The following is an 18,570-nucleotide window of genomic DNA, read 5'->3' on the forward strand; positions in this document are numbered from 1 at the left end:
ACCCTGTAGAACATGTGTAGCATTCATTTCATTGTTTATTATTAAATATTAAGTAAACATGTGAAATAGTTATGTATTTAAACAATTATAACCTGTTACTGTAACGTACATAACAAAGTTATAATAAAGTTATGTGCTATTTCAAATCCCAATTTATCATTCCCTACATATTCCTGTATGTTGGCAATACAAACAATGACACATGTAGTTTTAAGTAGCCTGACACAGGACACGGTTCTTTCTACATCCATACACACTTCTAACATATCTGTTTCTAAGTAAAAGACCCTGAAGACCTCTGTGGACATAAGCCAGATGTTAGTGGATGGTTGACATCACCCATCTCTATATGTCCTCAAAGTTTTATCAAAAATAACTCAAAACCAGGGGCGGAGCGGGGGGGGGGGGGGGGGGGGGGGGGGGTGTCTTACTGGGCTTAAGCCCGGGTTGTTTTGTCAGAAGCCCGGGGTCTTTTGGAGTGTAATTTTTTCATAGTTAGATGCCTGGCTGACAACTGTATAAAACAAAAAGTGCACACAGTATTCGAAGCACGTAGTGCACACTGTGGGAATTTACGACTGTGCGTGAATCCCCCCTGATATTGGTATGATCCGAGCTCAGACACTAAGCGGGGGGCGGGGCAGCTGCTGCCTGCGAGTGCGCTGTTGGAGAAACGCAGCCAGGCAGACAGAGGAGAACTGAAGTTCGACCAGGTACCAAAGCAAATCATTCGTACTGTACAAATAATGTAAATATGACGGTGAATCACGAAAGATTGATATCAAACTGATCACTTGACCAATATTACGTTACTCGCTCTTCAAGTGAATCAACAAACGGCGAAATGAAAAGCCGAACAACAACAAAGCTGTTTCTTTAGAGAGTCTCAGCTTACATGTGTTTATTTCATATTTTCAGTTGTTTCCCTCCACGGCTAAATAAATCGGTTTCAGTAATGCACTGATATACAAGAATGGACATAAGGAGCTTCTTTCAAAGAAAAAACTCAGGTAAATGTTATTTTATATATTATGCTTTGTATGTTGTTCAGTATATTTCTATGCAAAACGAGGGATTTCAGTACACAGCAGGATATTCACATTTGTAACCAGATATTTACACTTTAGGGAGAAAACATAAAACATTTTTACTGTACAACATCAATTTAGAGTAAACTTTTGTTTTAGATAAATATTGAAATATCTTTTTTTTTTTTTTTTTTTTTTAAATGACATCAGAAACAGCAGTATGCGACATTACGTGATGGCAGAGCTTCAGTTCATCCTTTGTCATTTTTTTTTTTTTTTTTTTTTTTTTTTTTTAATAAATAGGACAGGGGGAATGAATGAGAGAGAGAGGGGGAGAGAAAGAAAGAAAACCCGAGGGGAGAAGAGACGGTGAGAAGGGGGGGGAAGAGAGACAAAAAAAAAAAAAAAAAACTCCTGGGTCACCTGTATGGAGAAAAAACAAACAAACAAACAAACAAACAAACAGAGGAGACAGCAAACAACAAAGAGCAACATAATAATAGAGAAAACAAAGCACCATCACAATAAACTAGCTAGTCATAGATATCAGTATTTACTAAGTAATAAACGATATTGTGCAGCACACAAGATAGACAGCGCACAGTGTGCTTTGAGGCAGCAGCCAAGAAAGCTTTAGTCCGCGTCTGTGAATACCCATGTGTGCATACCTGTGTGGATCAGCATGCTTGCATTCCAAAGGTTTCTCCATGTAATGATCTGCTAGGGAGTGTGGGGGGGCCACAGCCCCATCCTCCAGGGTGTGAAGCGGGTATGGAGGAGATCAAAACTCCAGACATCCAGAGGCCCCCAGAACACAAGAGACCATGGAAGACCAACAGAGGGGCAGCCGCGCCACTGTTCCAGTAAGAGCTGAGGAGAGTCCCAGATGAGGGCTCACTCAGCAGCCGCGGAGCAGAAGCCAGGGGGGGTTGCAGTGACGCGCCCGTGAGCTCCGCCGGCCCCCAGCTGCGCCTGAGTGACCGAGCCCTAGGCCGAGAGGCCGGGGGCACCCCACCTCCAAAGGGGCCCGAGCGAGCCCCAGGCCCCAGGCCCCGACAAGCGGCCGCCAAGGAGTGAGCCGGTGTGTACCCGGACGCCCACCCCCAGACACAAAGAACCACCAACACACCGACACCTGAGGGAGTCCGCCACCGGCAGGGGAAGTGGTGGTGGGTGGAGATAGGCCTCCAAACCTTGGAGGGCCTGAGGTGTCCCCAGAGAGGTGGCGTCTGATACCCAACCTGACATATAGACACAGACATACAGGCACACACAGACACAAACATCCATTCCCACCCTCATGCTCTCATATGCACTCACTCCACACTCAACCAACGTGGAGACAGACATAAAGAGGCGCTGTACACACAATCACACTCCCCAAGCGTACTCTACAAACCGGGTCTAGGTACCCTTGCCCCTGGAGGGGGGAATTGCACCCAGACCCAGGTGGTGTTACCCTTTTCCCTGCGGTGGGGAGAGGCAGACCACCCCGACTCCGCAGCAGCAGGGAGGCCCCACACCCCAGACCGCAGTCGGACGGCCAACTCCTCCTACTAGCCCCCCCGCTCCAGCAGGCCGCAGAGAATGGGGGTGGGAGAAGACTCCAAACCTCCCTCCACCCGCTCATTGTAGTGTTGATGCATATGTGTTCTAAGGTGCAATTAAAACCCAGGAGGGCATGGAGCTACCTGCCAAGGAGCAGCAGGTAAGCGCATGGTCCCTCCTGCTAGCCCTCAATGACTAAGTGTATTTAAAATTGAGAGGTGGGCAACGACGTCAGGGGTGAGGTATACACCCTGATGGTGATTTGGACTCCGTGATTGTGCCCACCCCCAAGATCCTATATGTATGTGTAATGAGAGTGTGAATAATGTGAATGTCTAAGTTGTGGGATAAAATTGAGGCAGAGGCAGCCAGAAGGGGACAGGGGGGGGGGTAGCCTCCTCTGCACATATTGAAATATCTTTTGAATTAGTTAAATGTCAGAATAAAGAGAGACAGAGCTTCTATTTTTTATCACTTTCATCAAATTTAGGAGTACATATACACTAAGTTTAATGTTAATTAATAAGAAAACTGCAGACGATTCCATCCTGAGCTGAAGAAGCTTCTGATTGGTCCGTAGAGTCCATGTGAGTAAACTGGTGGCACAGCTGTGGATGCATATAAGACAAAACACAGAGCCTGTTTCTGTGACATGGGAACATCAAGAGATGTCAACAAAACATCAGGAAGAGAACTGTGGAGCTCCATAAGTGTGGCTCAGTTTGAATACAATTTGGTGCCATTTGCAATTAAGAAATACAGACAGTTTCTCTCTTTACTCTTAAAGTTAACAAATATGTTTTTATATTTATCAACCTAAAAAAAATAAACATTTAGTCTAATTTGATCTTACAATTAAAAAAGGTGTTTTTATCTGAAGAGTAAATATGCGGTTTCAACTGTATATTTGATGATTGTCAGCACAAAGAGGGAGAGAGAGGGAGATGGAGAATGAGGACAGAACAGAGATGAACAAGAGCAGGTGAGACACACATGTTAGTCACATGGTTGTTTACCACAAGTATCACCGTATCACAGGTCCTCATGTATCTGGTACCTAGTGTTTCTTTTTAGGTTTGTTACTTTTCAAATTCTATATTTATTAAGTTCTGCAGCTTGTTTGCACAACAAGACTAAATAATTATATAAACTTTTCTCAATCTAAATATTGGACTTTGGTAGAATTAAAAAAATAAGTGTAGTGCAGGTCTATGATGATTTTTAGTGCTGCTATCATCTAGTTCTGATTCTGGTTCTGTCTTGGTTAAGTCCCAAGTAGACCTGATTTTGAACTGTTGTAGTCCTGTTTTAATTCCGGATCAGTTCTGGGTCTGGTTGAATTGGGGTTTAGTCCCTGTGTCTTGATACAGCCCTGATTTTGTTCTGCCTAGCTGCTTAATTAAAAAACGTCTGGCTCCGCCTCTGCTCAAAACGCTTTGAGCTATTGTGCGCTGACATAATGATGACGCAAACACACACAAACAGGACCAAAAAAAAAGCAAACAAAAAATTTTACTTTCTTCTTAGGCAACAATAATAATAATACTAATAATAATAATAAGAACAAGAACAAGAAGAAGAAGATGCAGCAGTTACGCTTTAGGTAGTTCTTTAAATGTGGAACATGTAACTGGTTTTTGTCATTATTTTACATTTTTATTCCAAAATCAGATTTATGGAATTTATTTAAATGAAAATGAAAACTGAAGTCAATTTTATAAAGTGATGTTTCTCTCACACACACACACACACACACACACACACACACACACACACACACACACACACACCAGAGGTGTGGACTCGAGTCACATGACTTGGACTCGAGTCAGACTCGAGTCATTAATTTTATGACTTTAGACTTGACTTGAAAAAATGTTGTAAGACTTGTGACTTGACTTGGACTTTTACACCAATGACTTGGGACTTGAATTGGACTTGAACCGGTTTACTTGAAAAGACTTGATATTTTACCCCAAATATAAAATTTAACATGCATATTATATAGAGATTGAAAATGTGACGTCATTCACGGGTAGAACCGCAAAGGATTCTGGGAACTCGTGGCAAGCGGTACTAGCGCACGCAGGCTTTCAATTGAAATCAGTCACACAGCGATAAAAAGAAACACAAAAATGTCAAGAAGCTGTTGTATCATTAACTGCAATAGCCGGTCGCATGACAGCCACGGGAAGCCGACGGGTAAAGAGATCGGTTGTTATCGGATTACGTCGTTGAAGAGAAATTGTTCAAGCCATGTTTCCGAAGTAACAAAGACGCGACGGATGGCCTGGATTGCAGCCATTCAAAGATCAAATATAACGTCCCAGAACACTCCAGCTCACAGGTTAGTCTGCTCCAAGCATTTACACGAAGGTCAGTGTTTTTTAGTACTTAATACGTCATTTTCATAACATAATTGGTGATATAGGTTACAAGCAAGTCTGGCGCTGAACAGAAATTGTCGCGCTATGCTCCTTTATTTATTGTGCATAAATAGTGAATTGTCCTGACACAATATTGCGTTTCGCTTCTGTTATTATGGTACATTGACAAAAACATATACTTTTATTCACAGGATAAAACAGGTTTTTTGTATCACTAATTGTCCAGTACGATTACAGCATACAGTATTATTGTCACTGCTACATTTCTGTGATGCTACCAGAAATTATTTCCACTACTAATTAATTACCGTTGAGCTCCAAGGTCCTATTAATAAACGGTTAACGAATGTGTATTTATGACGACGATTTGTGAGACTGGTAAACTTATGATACGTACGATGGTCTTTCGTTCTACACGGTGCATTTCAAGGTCCTGCACCCATCCGTCGGTAAACTGTACCTGGGCTTGTTGCAGTGACCGGAAGTTACTAAACTTCATGAGTGTATGCACTCACTCCAAGAACCGTATAATTATAAATATGCATATAAATATGCTAAGATGAGACAGCTGACTTCATCTAACTAGCAAATGTTGTCCAGGCTACGTTGGTGATACAGTTTTTTTTAATGTGTATGATATTTTTGTCATACGATTTTAAAGCCGGTCCTACAACCGCATCCAAGAATAACATGCAGCTTATCTCAGAACTGTCGGTGAAAATTATCCTTGGAGCTAGGTTTAATTGAGCTGCATTTTAAAGAGGTGCAATTTCACAATTTGTGTATATTTTCTAAGTTCACTATTTTGTCATGTGTTGAGAAAAACACAGATTTTAAAATTACATGGTCTAATATTTACATTTAGCATAACTGCAACATTCTTTTTTCGTTTTTTTTTTTTAAAGACTCGAAAGGACTTGAAATTCAAAGTTTCAGACTTGTGACTTGACTCGGACTTTTACACCAGTGACTTGAGACTCGACTCTGACTTGCCTGACATTACTTGAGACTTGACTTGAGACTTGACTTGAGACTTGAGGATAAAGACTTGAGACTTACTTGAGACTTGCAAAACAATGACTTGGTCCCACCTCTGACACACACACACACACACACACACACACACACACACACACACACACACACACACACACACACACACACGTATTAGTCCACTTTCCACATTAACACAATTAAACTAATATCCAAAATCATTAAATTTGAAATTATTTACTAACTGCAATTAAAATAGTCCTTTTACAGTTTGACTCCATTAAAAGGAACGAGCCAGTAAAAATCCTGCGTCTTTTAAAACATCCCTTCAGGACAAAGTCATAGAAACAAATTGCAGACATGACAGCTTGCTCGGCCAGAAGAAGACTTAATCAGAGGGAAACTGTTGCTCAGTTTCTGCACACTTCTTTCTCACTGTTTGTCCAAATCTGTGTGTTTGTAGCACTGAAAAGACTTCAAACACATCTGCATTTTTATTGACTGAAAAGGTTTTTAAAAAGTTAAAAACTTCTTATTTCAAGGGGCTGGAAAACTGTTCAGAAGCCAAAATCTCTATATGTGTATGTTGTCATGGCCGTGAGCCCAGTGCAGCATCACAACATTATTACAAAGGCTTTGGAGTGGAGGGCCCACTCCTGAAGAAATTCTATGACTCTGTTGTGGCTTCTGCTATCTTTTATGGCGTGGTCTGCTGGGGCGGCAGCATCTCTGCTGGGGACAGGAAGAGACTGAACAGGGTGATCCGAAGGGCCAGCTCTGTTCTAGGATGCCCTCTGGACCCAGTGGAGGTGGTGAGTGACAGGAGAACGGCGGCTAAGCTGTCATCCCTGATGGACAACATCTCCCACCCCATGCAGCAGACTGTGACAGCACTGAGCAGCTCCTTCAGTGGGAGACTGCGGCACCCACGGTGTGGGACGGAGAGATTTCGCAGGTCTTTCCTCCCCACTGCTGCTGGCAGGGCCTCCTTGGATGAGGGTGTCTAGTGATAATGGCCGAAACACCCGATGAATCCAAGGTCCACAACTGACAATGTGTCCAAATCATAATAACATAATCTAGATCAGATCTCTAATCCCTAAACCTAACCAAGGAAGAAAGAATGGCAGATCAGCCTGGGTAAAAGACCGAAAGATGAGGCACACAACGATGTGTGCTGCTGGTAAAGTTTCCTCATAACAGCCGTCCCTCAAGAGTCTCTCCATCTAAAGCAATGCTTTACCAGGGACTGTAACATCGAGTTTTTTTACTGAATCTGATTTGTTGTCTTCACCCTCTGAGGTGACCGTCACCGTCCAAAGACATGCAGCTTGTGGGGATAGGTTAATTGATTAATCTAAATTGTCACTAGGTGTGAATGTGCGAGTGAATGTGAGTGTGAATGGTTGTCTGTCCCTGTGTGTTGGACCTGCGACAGACTGGCGACCTGTCCAGGGTGTACCCTGCCTCTCGCCCTATGACAGCTGGGATAGGCTCCAGCGCCCCCCGCGACCCTGAAAAGGATAAGCGGAAGCGAATGGATGGACCCTCTGAGGTCCAAAGTATAGTGAAATATAACCGTCCATTTGAGTTTACATTTGTATTTCACCTTCAAATTGTTTCATTTCATTTTTCTTCCTTGCCTTGCTTGGTATCATTCTTTTCAGCACAACCTCACGTGTCTGAATTTACAGATAGTTTTTCACTGCCGTACTGTAGTAACACAACAGATCTGAAATCACACAAAAACATAAAATCCTACCAGGAGTTATATTTGTCTTACTGTAAAAACCACAGACATGTTTCGTGCGTGATTTTTTATAACTTGAAATGCAAATATAAATTGTACATTTTGAAAACTATGTGTGACACAAATTTGACACCAGTTTTGTAAACAATAAAGTTATGAACAACTATTTGTCTAAAAATGGAGCCAATGCATCTGGCGGGTGTTTTTGTACGACCACTTAAAAATAACATCCATCCATCTTCTTCCACTTTATCCGGGGCCGGGTCGTGGGGGCAGCAGCCTAAGCAGAGAATTTATTATATTTATTATTTAAAAATAACACTATAACTAAAATGAGAGAACAATCAGGTGTCACAATAAGATAATAATAATGGATTGCATTTATATGGCACTCTTCTAGGCACCCAAAGTGCTTTACAATTCCACTATTCATTCACTCTCACATTCACACACTGGTGGAGGCAAACCACAGCTGCCCTGGGGCAGACTGACAGAGGCGAGGCTGCCATATCGTGCTATCGGCCCCTCTGGCCAACACCAGTGGCCACCAGAGGACCAACACCAGTGGCCACCAGTACCCCAGAGGCGCCAATGGTGCGATATGGCAGCCTCACTTCTGTCTAGGGTAAAGTGTCTTGCCCAAGGACACAACGACCAGGACAGAGAGCTGGGGGATCGAACCGGCGACCTTCCTACACAACCAAATCCCACGTGTTGCCTTTATTTGTTATTGGTCGATACGGTACATTTTTCCACCAATAGGAAAGAGATGGCAGTCCTTTTTTTTCTAACCATTTCACACTAAACGTGATAATAGTGTTCAGAAAAAAGGATGGCTTATATATATACTTTAATCATAACTCTAGATTTAGTGGCCTGGTATTAAAATGTAAAAACTGATGTATGCTTTCAACACACTGAAATAGTGGCTGCAGCTTGTTGCTGTGTTAGCTTAAATCAGTCATGTGATTTGGAGGTGCAGCGTGAGGGTTAATAACACTCACCTTCATTCCATTTCCAGAGTGTAACAACCGACCACCTGTGTGTAATCTGAAATCCCCATGGTGAATATCCCCCCAAAATGTGCTCGGGGGGGATAAATATGCAATATATTCACTGATAGCTGTATCTGGCCTCAAAGTGTAAATACTATTAATACCTAATAAACAACACTCTCACATGCAAACCTAGGAAGGCCCCAGTGGTGGCAAGAGTTCATTTTGGGGTTGCACATGCCGCCCCTCTAGATCTGCCCGTGACGAAACGTTTCTTCCCCTGAAAACGTTATTTGGGGTTCCTGTAAATCATGAAAAGTGTTACTACTTTAATATTCAAGTCTGGGTTTTCTATTTCAAGGTGAAGTGTTTGTTGCGTGCAAAGCAACTGGGGTACAACAATACCTGATATATTGGTGTCATTTAGGTGCTTACCTCCAAGCCTTTATAGGTTTGCTGCATGATACTCGTATACCTGTGCATCTTGGTACTGAGGAGAGAAAAAAATATAGTATTTCTAAATGAAAAAAGTCACCAGGAGTTTGGCATCCAGGGGCAACAAATGAGTACAGGAAGGCTGCCCAGATTGAGTAATTAACATATTTCTTAGTAAAAATGGACTGGAAACTATTTCTGCAGTTTCTACAGAGAAGGAAAACAGAGGTAAATATGTTTACACTTCAAACTAAATTTACTAAAATGAGGTAAAATGACACAGGGACTATATTTGGTGACGTGAAGCTCATTTTTTCTTCGTTACACATTTTCACTGACTGTAATGCTAGCTTAGACCGCCAACCTTTGGGTTACAGCTAGTTAGCTATAAGCTAAGCACAACTAAGTTTGTCAGCATGAGTTTCCAGAATCGTTATTAATGTTGATATTGTGTAAATAGAGAAATAAAATCCTATATGCTGGGCATTGCCACTGAATGAGTTTGTGTTAAACACTGAGATTCATAGCACAGTAGACACAGCCCAGAAATGGCTCCCTGTTGCTACAGATCTCGGTGCATACTGCCACATGCTGTCCTTCAAAGTGTAAAAACATGACTTTAAAATAAATAAGCTCATTTGTATGTGCAGATATTAAACCCCTATTTGAAATAGGAGTTATCTGACTCAATTCAGCTTTATTTATACAGCACCATATCATAACAACAGTTACCTCAAGGTTCCACAATTTCTTCTAAAAACAAAGTAAAAGCTTTGACACTGTACAGTCGTGACTTCAGACAGGGAAGTAGCTGTTTCAGTGCTATACAAAAGTGAAAATTGTCAAGGCTGGAACGACCAGCACAAAGTTGGGACTCAAAAGCAGACACAATAGGCAACAAGTGCAAAGAGTGGAGCCCACTGCAACAGAGAGTCAAGGTGAGTCTATTAACTGACAGAAGTGGTTGCTTACTTAGACACGGCTAAGATCCAAGGTCCCAGATGGGAGGATGTTTCTGGGTGAGTGTCAGAGAGAGTCAGAGTGGAGGAAACAAGAGGTCTGACTTTGAGCAGTTGCAAAAAGCAGGATGGCAAGCTGACCTTTGAGTTTCCAGAAATCTGGGGAGGGATGAGTGGTAGAGGCCAGCAGGGGAGTTTGTCAGGCAGCAAAATGCATAACCTTGGTTTGCAAGTCAGTATCTGTTTATTTCTACTTTCCATTCACAGTTTAAAGAACAGAGAAACACTTTATCTGCACAAAGCAGATTCCCTTCTTTTTATATCCTGTCACTGAAAGTCAAACCGTCTTTCACCACCCATGGACATGTTGGAGTGAAAAACAAAGTCTGCAATGTAGGTGACATCAGGTTGGGGTTTCATCTTCCTCCATTCTCACCTGTTCCCTGCCGACACCTACATGTTCTTGCACCAGCCAGCAAAATGAACTTGAAGTTGCAGCTTTGCTACAGTTCTATTGGTTTATTGCAGTTTCACAGCTGAAGACTGAAGACTGCTGAAAGAGGCCACAAGCGCTATTAGCAATTTTCCATCATCTCTTGGCTCTGTCACATTTGGGTTACACTAATTCTTCTGCTTCCAAGATCTGCATTTGTTACAGCTGAAGATGGCATTCTTACAAAAACCTTGAATGCTGCATTTGAATGAAAGACTGTTCCTGCCTGTGACAGATGGATTGCTTTGTTGCTGTAACGGGGAAATTCTTGTTGTTTCTTGTGGTTGCTGCAGTCCTGCAATGGTCTTGGACCAGGTCTGAGTCTATGCTCTCTGGATGACTGTCTCCCTTACTGGCTCCTGGCCCTGTGTTTGAACTCGGGATTAGGTTCTGGAGGACATGCTAACTGTAAACTAGAGACTTACGCTCACACGAGTGGCAATAGGTTGTGTGACATCTGCACTGGACATATGATCTTCTGGTAGGCCTTGGTGTAATACTGTGGCTAAATCTGTCTTTGTTTTTATTGTTTATAGGTTTTAGAAAAATCGTGGCCTGGACCCACTTCGGAGGTGGGGTGCCCCCGGCCTCTCGGCCTGGGGCTCGGTCACTCAGGCACAGCTGGCTGCCGGTGGAGCTCACGGGGGCGTCACTGCAACTCCCCCTGGCTTCTGCTCCGCGGCTGCTGAGTGAGCCCTCATCTGGGACTCTCCTCAGCTCTTTCTGGGACAGTGGCGCGGCTGCCCCTCTGTTGGTCTTCCTTGGTCTCTTGTGTTCTGGGGGCCTCTGGATGTCTGGAGCCTGGATCTCCTCCATACCTGCTTCATGCCCTGGAGGACGGGGCTGTGGCCCCCCCACACCCTCTAGCAGATCATTGCATGAAGGAACCTTTTAAAAACAAGCGCGTCCATGCTCACAGGTGTACACACGGGTGATCACACCCACAAACTACACCCTTTTTGGCTCCTACCTCAAAGCACACTGTGTTCTGTTGATCTTATGTGCTGCACAATAATGTTTAATATTTAGTATTTACTGTCATATTCCCATATATCATTGTGATGTTGTTTATTCTATTACTCTTGTTCTCTTCTGCTTGTTTTCTTTCTTTCTCAACAGGTGATCCAGGAAAAGAAAAAGAGGGAAAAAAAGCAGATTTTCATTGTCTTTTCTCTCCATCTCTTTCCTCCGTTTTCTTCCCCTCTCCTTCTGTTAACTTTCTTCTGAACTTTTCTTCTTGTTTTTCTTTCCCGTCCCCGAGTCCAGTCTGGCCTGATTACAATAACTTAGAATAAAAATAACAAATAAAGATCAAATAAACTATGACAATAAGTGGACCAGTATAGCAAAAGGCCCACTTGGGAAAGCAAATCTGTTGGGCATTTTTCTTGGCCTTCAGACAAAAATTCTGATTGCTACAGTGCCAGACAGGACACACAAAAAGAAAAAAAATACAAAATATGAGTAACTGTATTCTGTTACAGTTAGCGTTTAAAAGGGTGGCATTCAGAATACAGTTACTTTGTTGAAATACATGGATTGCACGGCGGTCTTTTCCTGTTTCATATATTAGGCTATGCTCTCTCTATTTTTGGTAATTCCACGCTGGTGGAAACCCAAACAAAACACGCATTAAGAGGCTCAAATGCCTGTGTCTCAATCTGCGGGTTGAGCAACTGATCACCACCTGATGGTGGATCAGATTGCGGGGGGAGGATGCTGGACAGACCTGGCGCTCCTGAATATCACACACAAGTCTCATCCCATCCACAACCTCGTTCCCTCCCCATGGAGCTGCAATCCACTGCTGTTGCTCAATGACAACTTCACCAAACTTGTATTTTCAAAATGCCTTTGTCACAATGAATCAAACAGAGAAAAAGCCATTTTCATACTCCGTGCTGGGAATGATTAAAGGCCCATCTCTGTGAGGTGATCATTTCCTTCTTTGCCCATCTGAATAAAAGCTTAATTTAAAAGATTATTTACTCACATTGCCACATTAGATCAGCGGATTGTTAGCTGTCCTTCATCTAATTTACTCGACCAATGCACAACTCCCACATAGCAAGCAGGTCTGGCCTGGATCTGGTATCAAGCCGTCACTGCTGGTTGACTTCTGGCATGATAAGACATATGTCATCCAGATATGGGCCAGGGCTGGCACTGATGCCACTGTCTATGTGCTGGCATGCCATATTTGACTCGATTATGGTTTGGTTTATGTGGCCCAGGCTCATAGAAAACAGGTCTGGCATCAAGCATGCACTTCTGACTGACTGGTGTCATGACAGAGTGTATGTCAACCAGATGTGGGCCAGGTCTGGCAATGAGGTATGTCTTCTATACACACCCCCACTGGCCTGCATGTCTACAAACTACACACTAATCTTTTAAACTCCTGGGGCACTAAACAAGGTTATCCCCATTAGCTTTTGCTTTGCTGTGGTACCACTGGCAAAAATCCCTCTCTTTTGCTGGGATTTCCCTTCTGGCACCAAATTTAAATCTCTTTGTGCAGATTATCTACTCCTATATGTCCCTGATCCAAACAACTAAACCCCAGCAATCCTATCAACTCTCCAAAAATTCAGTTTAAGGCCTTGAGGTTACAACAGTCAGATTTAGGGGATTCGTTACCATGACGCTACCCTCACTTTTCTCCAAATTATTTGGCTGCTATTTCCAAAATGAAGCAGGACTTCCAAAGATGGGCAAGTCTCCCGCTCTCACTAATAAGCAGAATCAATGTTGTGAAGATGAACATTAGGAATTAGGCTCATCCTTTACTGTTTGGTGTGAAATCTTTTAAGGATCTTTATGAAGATGGTGTGTTTTGCAACTTCACTGTTTTATCCTTCAAGTTCTCCCCACTGCCCACCTACCTCTTCTGTTACTTTCAGATTACAGACGGTGCAAGATCCCTGTTTCCCATGTTACCTGCTATAGCCCCTAAGCAGATGTGGAGAAAACTCCTTTGCTCTGATGTGCATCAAAAGTCATTTGCTTCTAATGTGCACGGCAGACTCCTTCCTGTTATTTATTCCTCAACATCTAAGGTTAAATCTGCATGACTCAGCCATGACTGGTACAAGGCAGCTCTTGTCTTTCAATGCCTTCATATGCACTCAGTTCACTCTTGCACAAGTCAAGGTTTTCACCTATCAAAAAAGGTTTACCAGTGTCATTGACCACTGCAATAAATGTCAGATTTTACATTCCAACCACTCATATGCTTTACCACTATTTCCTTGCTTACAAGTTTTGGGAACATTATCATGACACAATTTCCAAAATATTTTCTCAACACCTGACACAGTCATCCCACTTTGCTGTCTTTGGTCTCACAGTAGAACACGACTGATTCTCTATTAATCAGCTGCAGGTCTTAGCATTTTCATAAAGTTTGGCAAGATGACACCTGATCTTCTTCTGGAAGTCCAGCGGTGCTCCCTTTAACACAGTGGCTCCAAGTTCTAGTCCAAGTGATGTATTTTAGTTTATTATAACTCCACATAATCTCATAAAGTAAGCCTATTCCTTGCCCTCGCATTTTTTTGTTAATCCTGTGTTCATTGACCCTTTCTTTCTTTAAAAAGTTTAGATTATTTATGTGCTTATTGTTCTTTTTCTTTTTTCTTGGGTTGGGGTTATATATTGATATGTGTGTGTGTGTGTGTGTGTGTGTGTGTGTGTGTGTGTGTGTGTGTGTGTGTGTGTGTGTGTGTGTGTGTGTGAGTTACTATTTGCTTTTGGTTTCTTTCTCAAATGAATTCCAAAATAAGAGGTGTGGTGGGTGTGGTTTATGGCTCAACTGCAAGGTGTAGTGGGTTCAGGGGCAAGTGTGAGGGGATCATCTGCAGGTCATGGCTCCCCTATTTGAGTCACATGGTGGGACCTGCAGAGGAAAGGAGCCCAGAGCGGAACATTGTGAGCTAGTGGGCAGTGTCAGCCTGAAAAAGGCAATGTGTGAATAAAGGACTGTGAAACTTTTAACAGATCTCATTCAGCCAATTAACTCTAACATGTGTTAAAGAGAAAATATATCAACATACTCTGTTTGTAGTTCTTGTGCTTTAATTGCTTGTAGCGAGACAGTGCTTTTCTATACTACCTGAGCACTCACAGTACAACTTACTGTGTTTTTCTCTGCACAGATTCCTCTGGATTCCTTCCTTGGGTGTGCAGAGATGTTGCCCTGAGTTTGAGAGTGTTGTTTGGATTCCAGATGTGTGGATTCCCTTCCTATCTGGACCTCTGGATCACTATTCCTCTTTGCACCATGCGTTTTTCCTGTTAAACTTTTAGTTAGGAGCCCTGTCTTTGAGTTTTGCTTTCCTCAGTGGCCTTGACATATATATTTTAGACATATATATATATATATATATATTAGACAACAAGGCGAGACTCGTTTGAATGCCTGTGCAACCGTTATTTTTCCTCTAAAGAACAAAACCAGTCTGCATTGTTGTTTAATTTAGCAAGAAAACTTGAAAAGAAACTTCAAAAACCATCCCAATACCCTTGATTCACTCCGCCACACTAATTCACTAATGACTCTCTGGTCTTTACCATGTGCATGAGAAACATGCCTCACCCTCTCCCAAGGTGATTTGAAAAATGGGTCGCAAAAATGGTGTCTGGTTGACTTTTTGTTTTTTCAACTGGTTTATTTTTCAACTGGTGCCTTAGTGTATTTGAAATAAAATATGAATGTAGAATTACAACTTCTATACTATTAGCACAGCTCTAAAATTAATCCAAACAGTTATTGTTTCATACAGCTTTCAGACACCTTTATGATATCAGTGGGACCCTGTTGTTTGCCTCCTATACAGTGCCTCACATCAGCACTCAAAGTACACAATACATTTAGAGCTTGGTATGTACACCTCCCAACACTGTGCATCACTTAGCATGAGCAGATATGAGCATTAAGGTGAATCTTGGGTGACAGCAAGAGAAAACGAGCATTTCAAGGCAAGGGTTAGAGAATTAAGCTGATCAAAAGTATCACTGAACAGGAATACTGGGCTTCTGTGGGAAGTTTTTGCACAGTCTACCAGGTTCTGATAACTACAACTTCATAAACAATTTTAAATGTGTAAGTCAAAGCTGAGGCTGCAGAGGCACTGATGGGAGGCCACACTAAAAGGCTGAAACGGTTACATTGTGGTTGGCACATTCATTGAGCGGTGTAACCCAATGCCCCTTTTCTCTGCAGAGATACGGGAACAGGAACAGGAAGACCAGCTTGTGGTTTACGAATCGAAAATCAGCAATGGAAATGTTTTTGACTCCACTGGTGGCTGTGCTAGTTCTGCAAAACAGAATGCATGAGTGATTTAAGAAATAACTAAATGAGTGTAAAACTGGGTGGTATTGGTGGCAGATGTCTGTGGTAACTCTAAAACCAGCTGAGTGCGAGCGTAAACACACCACACTGAGAGTCAGGTGAATGTTAATACAATAAATCATCAGCTCTGCCCTCATGTGTTCATCTGAAATTACTTCATGATAAATGATAGTGTTTGTTTCTGCTGATGGCTGATCAATTAATCATGCAGATTAACAGCCACACCCATCGCCCACACTCTGTGTGTGAGGCAAGAAATGAGTCACAGGATTTGGCATAGGCAGGGTTTCCTTTATGTTCTTTAGATTGAGCAGGAAAAAGCTTCACCAGCTGCAGACTGCTTGGTATGGTACCCAGGTAAGCAGCACAAACTTGTTTTGATTTGTTTTCAGCTGCTAGACTGTCTTTGCTTATTATAATCATGAAATGTGGCTGTTTGTGTGTTCAGATGCATGAAAAATGGGGAAAAAGGGTTTACTTTTTCTCTCTCTTGAAACTGTTCTGTTCTTAGACGCATGTTTGTGGTGTTCCCAGCTGTCACTGTGCCACTTTCATTTCAGTAGACTGCTGTTTAACAAATATATGAAAGTGATCAGAAAAGGAATGAAATATAGTCAGAAATAATTACCTTGACGTTTTAATTATTCGATGAATATTTGATTATTATTAAAAGAAATGCTGGCATTTAAAAAAATGAAACCTAAACATTTCTGTAGCAGCTCCAGTGTGTGTAATGAACATACTGCAGGAGCAGAACGATGACAGGGGTTGTGTACACACAGGTGCAGCGTTCGATACTGTCGACCATAATATCCTATTAGAGCGATTAGAACATGCTGTAGGTATTACAGGTACTGCACTGCAGTGGTTTGTATCATATCTATCTAATAGACTCCAGTTTGTGCATGTAAATGGAGAGTCCTCTTCACACACTGAGGTTAATTATGGAGTTCCACAGGGTTCAGTGCTAGGACCAATTCTGTTTACATTATACATGCTTCCCTTAGGCAGCATCATTAGAAGACATAGCATACATTTACACTGCTATGCTGATGACACCCAGCTCTGCCCCTGAAAAGCTTAGAAATATGGTATCTAACCAGATTCTTACTCTGGATGGCATTACCTTGGCCTCCAGTAACGCTGTGAGGAACCTTGGAGTCATTTTTGACCAGGACATGTCCTTCAATGCACATATTAAACAAATATGTAAGACTGCTTTCTTCCATTTGCGCAACATCTCTAAAGTTAGAAATATCCTGTCTCAGAGTGATGCTGAAAAACTAGTTCATGCATTTTTATTTACTGGCTTTTAATACAGCATGAGAGTTATTTGTTAATTCATAGTTGGTGTTTGCTTTTAATACTCTAAGTTGTTTTATTATGTATGTTGTATTCTTGTACAGCACTTTGGTCAACGCTCCTGTTGTAATTAAATGTGCTATATAAATAATTAAACTATTAAACTATTAAACTATGCATTTATTACTTCCAGGCTGGACGACTGTAATTCATTATTATCAGGAAGTCCTAAAAACTCCCTGAAAAGCCTTCAGCTGATCCAAAATGCTGCAGCAAGAGTCCTGACAGGGACTAGAAAGAGAGAGCAGATTTCTCCTGTTTTGGCTTCCTGTTAAATCCAGAATTCAAAATCCTGCTCCTCACATACAAGGTCTTAAATAATCAGGCCCCATCTTATCTTAATGACCTTGTAGTACCATATCACCCTATTAGAGCACTTCGCTCTCGCTCTGCAGGCCTACTTGTTGTTCCTAGAGTATTTAAAAGTAGAATGGGAGGCAGAGCCTTCAGTTTTCAGGCCCCTCTTCTGTGGAACCAGCTTCCAGTTTGGATTCAGGAGACAGACACTATCTCTACTTTCAAGATTAGGCTTCAAACTTTCCTTTTTGCTAAAGCATATAGTTAGCAGTGTTGGGAAGGTTACTTTTAAAATGTATTCCATTACAGAATACAGAATACATGCCCCAAAATGTATTCTGTAACGTATTCCGTTACGTTACTCAATGACAGTAACGTATTCTGAATACTTTGGATTACTTAATATATTATCATGCTTTTTACAACTACATGAATGTACTATTGCTGTGTGATTTATTACTGTTACTGAAGGTCCGCGACTCCGAACTGTAGTAAAGGGACCTCTGACTAATACGGCGGGGTCCCTGTCGGCTCGTAGCCCAGAAATAGCTTTACTTTGTTGTGTGGGTCAACTTTTCTTACGAGAGACAGAGAGAGGCGTTGAAAGGCTCCAACGGAACTTATTGTTTTCGGAGGAAAACAGGAACACGGTGTACAGTCGAGTCTTAATAGCTTACTTACAACTGGGCTCGTCAGGCACTCTTCTTGGCTGCAGTGGTTATTATTATATTTACATGCTTCCAGCTCCCGTTTTTCGTCGATGACAACTCCTACCTTTCCACTCCCCTTTTTCTCCCTCCTCGCGCTCACAGACCCATAACGTGTATGGCAGTCAATTCTCCCTGCAGCACGGACTACACTGCCCATGATGCTACATTCTTTAGAGCTATGCTTGTAGCATTCTGCCTGTTAGCTTAGCACAACAACAACAACAACGAAAAGGCGCTCTCTCACCCAGGAAACACAC

This window comes from Mchenga conophoros, linkage group LG12 (assembly GCF_057382185.1).
Source record: "Mchenga conophoros isolate Kocher_MC1m ecotype Shallow Benthic linkage group LG12, M_conophoros_male_GT1.1, whole genome shotgun sequence".
Lineage (NCBI taxonomy): Eukaryota > Metazoa > Chordata > Actinopteri > Cichliformes > Cichlidae > Mchenga > Mchenga conophoros.